Genomic DNA, 6,000 nt, shown 5'->3' with positions numbered 1-6,000 from the left:
CAGGTTGTTTATTCAGTTTTAAATATAAATGATTCAGTCACCAAGCACTAAAAATAAACCCCATGCTGTTGATTCAAAGAGGATTAAAAAAACTTGAGCAATCCATGAAAAGATCAGCCACAGTGTGACCGCGTGACCCACATGTGCCCCACCGGGCAAATGGAAGCAATCACAAGGCCACAATGTGGCGTCTGTTTCACCTCCCGGAGCCATTCCTCTCGTTCACATCACACTTTTCAGTGTAAGCAGCTCAGGCAGTAACTGAGGGGACAAGTGAGAGGCCAGAAGGAAAACATTGCTGAATGCACCAGTGTAAAAGCCAACAGGACATGACATAAAGCCATCGATTCACGTCAACTTAGCTCAATTGCTAACATTCTCACCTCCGAGTCAGAAGGTTGTGGGTTCGAATCCCATGTCTGAAGTTTGATTTGAGAATCCGAGCTGATGTTCCGCTAAGTGCTGAGGGGATGATACATTTCTCACACATGAGTGTTTCATGCTAATAGTCCACACTTTGGGGGGTCCGGTCAGTGTGTCAACATTTGCTGACAAAATCACGGCCCCCCCACGTCCTGCTCCGACTTGAGTCCACCTGCAGTTGCACCAAATCTGGATCCTCTTCCTTCTCAACATGACAGTATAAAGAGGCTGCAAACCCTACCAAAAGCACAGGTAGCAACACGGAGAGGGGAGAGGTACATGATACGATGCATTTGCAGCCGGTCACAGGTAGGAATGGAACTAGCCGGGTGGGGAGGAGGGCAATGCATGGTAATGAGAGGAGAAATTGGATGGCAATGGAGGGAGATGATAGATGTCAATGGAGGCCGGGGATAGATGGCAATTAATGGGAGGTGGAAAAGGAAATGAAAGGGAGAGAAAAAATGGATGTTAAGGAAGGGAGCAGGAGCTGGGAGTGGTGTTTGGGGAAGGGGGAGAAATGATGGACTGGGAGTAGGGCTTTCTGGTGGAGCAGGAAGCAACGTGTCAGTATAGGCTGGGAGGAAGTATACAGGGAGAGTCCCAACCTGAACAGGGTAGATGTGTGGAATTAGTGCCAGCATGAACACCGGGAAAGATTAACAGCTTGAACTGTGGACGACTGGAGAAGAAAGCCAGCTTAATAGATTCGCTGGAGAAGATGAGTGACAGTAAGAAGGAGGAGGGTGAGATGAGAGGAGGGTGGGTCGTTAGCTGGTGTGCAACATCTCTGTGAACTGGGTCAGCGGGGCTAGAGTGCCTTTGTCAACTGCTTGGGAGGGTTGGCTGTGTGAACAAGTGAGAAAATGGTTCATTGAGTACTGATACACTGGACACAATGCTGATGGGAAATATTTTGGTAGATGCATAGCAACCAGAATAATTGAAAGCTTCAGAATTTATTTCAGGAATAAATTTACAAAGATAGTGAGATGTACATTTTACTTATCCAAACCCAAAAGCCACACAAACTTTCAACTTCCAATAATATTAAGACATTGGGGGTGATTTTGCCAGCCCCGGGGAGAACATAAGAAATAGGAGCAGGAATAGGCCACTTGGCCCCTCGAGCCTGCTCCGCCATTCAATAAGATCATGGCTGATCTTTGGCTCAAAGCCACTTCCCCAGCCCGCTCCCCATAACCCTTCACTCCCTTATCTTGTAAAAATCTGTCTATCTCCACCTTAAATGTATTTAATGACCCAGCCTCCACAGCTCTCTGGGGCAGAGAATTCCACAGATTTACGACCCTCTGAGAGAAGAAATTCCTCCTCGTCTCAGTTCTAAAAGGGCGACCCTTTATTCTGAGACTGTGCCCCCGAGTTCTAGATTTCCCCATGAGGGGAAACATCCTCTCTGCATCTACCCTGTCGAGCCCCCTCAGTATCTTATATGTTTCAATAAGATCACCTCTCATTCTTCTAAACTCCAATGAGTATAGGCTCAACCTGCTCAACCTTTCTTCATAAGTCAACCCCTTCATCCCAGGAATCAACCTAGTGAATTGTCTCTGAACTGTGTCCAATGCAAGTATATCCTTCCTTAAATATGGAGACCAAAACTGTATGCAGTACTCAAGGTGTGGTCTCACTAATACCCTGTACAGTTGTAGCAGGACTTCCCTGCTTTTATACTCTAACCCTCTTGCAATAAAGGCCAACATTCCATGTGCCTTTTTGATTACTTGCTGTACCTACATGCTAACTTTTTGTGTTTCATGCACAAGGACCCCCCGGTCCCTCTGAACTGTAGCATTTTGTAATCTCTCTCCATTTAAATAGTAATTGTTTTTTTATTTTTCCTGCCAAAGTGGATAACCTCACACTTTCCCACATTATACTCCATCTGCCAAATGTTTGCCCACTCACTTAGCCTGTCTATATCCCTTTGCAGATCCTTTGAGTCCTCTGCACAACTTGCTTTCCCACCCATCTTTGTATCATCCACAAACTTGGCTACGTTACACTCGGTCCCTTCATCCAAGTCATTGATGTAGATTGTAAATAGTTGAGGCCCCAGCACCGATCCCTGAGGCGGGTTTGGAGGCAGGACTGCTGGGAAAATGGCAGAATCTGGGAGCGCGTACCCATCCCGCCCCCCAACCTGCCTCCGTGCCATCTTCCCAGGAAGCAGGTACCCGACCTGCGCCGGGTCCCGTCTCCTCAAGGTGGGAAGGGGATTAGTGCCAATTAACTGCCTGTTAACAGGTAGATAACAGGCAGTTTTTTGGCTAATCCCTATTTTGAGCCCTGAAGTGTGGGCTTCCCGATGGTTCCAAACCTCACCAGGGTCAGCGAGGCGGGCCGTTGGACTACGGGGATCGGAGGGGTTGAGATGTCCGTTGTGCAGGTGAGTGATGGGTGCAAGTGTGCAGAGGTAAATGTGTGAGGTGTGTGTAAAGTGTTTTAATAAGTTTTACTTACCTTTACTTCTTCCTGCAGGCTTCCTCCCTTCAGTTCTCGGGAGTCCCTCAGCTCACCGGCACAGAAAGCAGAATGGCCGCTGAACTGTCAAAAGCTGCAGCCTTCTGCTTTCTGATCTGGAAGGCTTTCTAATTGAGTCTTGAGTAAAGACACAGCTTAGAAGACAGATTGTTGGTGTTTGACAGCTTCACAGAGCCGTCAAACGATGACATTTCATCTGTCAAAAGCTCTTGACAGATGAAACGTCACTCGCTGACGTCACCTGTAACCGGCTTTCCCTTAATTGGCCTGCTAAGCCCACTGGGCAGGGCTTAACAAGATCAATCAAGGGAAAATAGCGTGGGTTGGCCACAAGTCGATGGAGGCGGGACTAAAACCCAACAAGTGGGAGTCCCGCCTCCAAAAGCTCCCCATTGACAAAATCCAGCCCGGTGTGTCACCATTTAGTAAACCTTTGTGCTTAATCCAGTGACCCAATTTATAACACATTGAATACAGTAATTAAAACTCCCTCCATGGCTTGGTGAGTACATACACTGCCTGCTAAATGCAGACCGGAAGGTTCTAGAAAGCAAAATACTGAAATCTGAAATATAAACGGAAAATGCTGGCAGCACTCAGCAGGTCAGACAGTATCTATGGAGAGAGGAAGCTCTTCCGGTTCTGATGAAAGGTCATCGACCTGAAACGTTAACTCTACCTTCTGCTCACCACAGATGCTGCCTGACCTGCAGAGTATTTCTCGCATTTTCTGTTTTTATTCCAGTTGGTTCCAGGTTTAGTCTCTGGCCTATGATAAGTTATCTGATCTCAACTGAGGCAGTGGTTGGGGTATATAATAGGCCTCAGCACCCATGGGCTCAAGAGGGGGAGAATCAGCTATGACTCCAGTTCCTGATCACTTTCCAATGACCTCTGCTGAAAAGTGCATGTGTGTGGTTACACTGACAACAGGATATGGGCTTGGCTTTGATGCCACTTGCTTCGAACTGCCTCGGCTCCTGTACAAAGATTGTCTGGCCGGGTGAAGTACAAAGGGCTGCAGGCAACTGCAGAGGTGGGTCCTAGCAAGAGGGAGAATGGGCAACATCTGGGACACACAGAAAGAGTAATGTAGTAAGTAGGCTTCTCCAGCTCGCCATAGAAAACCTACTTCTTCAAAATATCTGACCATATCTGCTAACTCCACAATTAGACCAACGATCAAGATTACAAATGCAGGGAAAGTCAAAAGGGAACAATGATGCCAGTTACTCAGCTTGATGTACGTCGCAGAAGGATTGTTACCCATGTGACGCACCCTTTGATCTGATGATTCAATTAAAGTACAGGTAAGCTTCTGAATCCTGGAGCAGAGAAGAAACAACAGTAGTCGAACAGAAACACTGTGCGATTCTGGTGACTGAGACATGATGTCACCTGCAAGCAATGAATTTACTTTCAGCAATCTCATTTTTCACTTGGTTTAAATTAATAATATTAAATTATATTAAAAGTGCAAAAAGAATGTGTGACCTGCCGCCCCTTGATGGCTCAGTGGCTATAAGTACCACATGGTTTGGTACTGAGCTATACTGCTCTGCCTGTGTCCCACCAACAGCAATAAGATAAATGACCAGTTATTGTTTTGGAGCCACTGGTTGATGGAGAGGTATTGGCCAGGACATCAGGAGAATTCCCTGCCCTTCCTTCAGTAATGCCATGAGATCTTTAACATCTAGTTCCACCACCGGAGTAGGCTGGAATAAAGGACCTAGCATAAATGTGTTGTGTGTGATGTAATAAAACTCACTACTCGCTTGGTTTGAGTATAAAGCAAGGCTTTAATCAACTTGTTTCAGAACATGGAGGTCTAGTTGTACTTCACTAGTTCCTTGTCTTACAAAATGTCCCTGAGCAAGCTGGGCCCACGCCCGAGTATTTATACTCCTTGGACGGCGCCACCAGCTGGCCGTCCAGCGTTATTTCATGAGTAGTTTCTTGATGATGATGAGATTTATAACAGTGTGTTTAGTTTATTCGTAGCTAACTGGGCTTCTTTAAAAAAATAAGACAGTAGGCTAAAGCTTTATGGAAAAATAGTTGATGGCAAAGAAACCAATATTTAAACAAAATTTTGTTCCACCATCAATTTTCTCCACTCCCTGGGACAATGACTCATGTTGGGGTACTGTTTGATAGAGCACCTCCCTGGAGCGGGACCATGAACCCACATCCTTCCTGACTCAGAGGCATGCGTGCTATCCACTGAGCCACAGCTGACACTAACCAAAACGAGGATGAGAATTTTAAAATCGAGGTGTTGCTTAACCAAGAACCAATGTAGGCCAGCAAGGAGTGATGGGTGAACGGGACTTGGTGGGAGTTAGGATAAGGGCAACTGGGCATTGGATGACATCAAGTTTATGGAGGGTAGAATGTGGGAAGCTGGCCAGGAAAGCGTTGGAAAAGTCAAGTCTAGAGGTAACAAAGGCATGGATGAGGATTTCAACAGCAGATGAGCTGAGGCAGGGGCACAGTCGAGCGGCATTCCCAAGTTGGAAATGTTTGGGGTCTTGGTGATGGCGCGGATATGGGGTCGGAAGCTCATCTCGGGGTCAAATACACCACCAAGGTTGCGAACAGCCTGGTTCAGCCTCAGACAGTTGCCAGGGAGAGGGATGGAGTCGGTTGCTAGGGAACGGAGTTTGTGCCGGGGACCGAAGACAATGGCTTTGGTCTTCCCAATATTTAGTTGGATTAGCAATATTTACTGCTTAATCAGTACTGGATGTCGGACAGGCAGTCTGACAATTTAGAGACAATGGAGAGGTGGAGAGAAGTGGTGGTGAGGTGGAGCTGGGTGCCGTCAGTATACATAGAATCATAGACATTTATGACACAGAAGGATGCCATTCGGCCCATCGTGTCTGTGCCAGAAAAGCTTTGCAATCTTCGATGCCTTCCCTGAGGAATGAAGTCAGGATCTTCAGATTACAACACTGACCTGCTGCCCACTGCGCTAAGAAGGCTCTTGCAATGTTAGGTGTGGAAACTGACACTGTGTTTTTGGATGATGTCTCCCAGGGGGCAGCATGTAGATGAGAAATGGCT

This window comes from Somniosus microcephalus, chromosome 20 (genome assembly GCF_052327205.1).
Source record: "Somniosus microcephalus isolate GS21.2 chromosome 20, FLI_Smic_1.0, whole genome shotgun sequence".
NCBI lineage: Eukaryota > Metazoa > Chordata > Chondrichthyes > Squaliformes > Somniosidae > Somniosus > Somniosus microcephalus.
Note: the sequence above shows the minus strand (reverse complement) of the source record.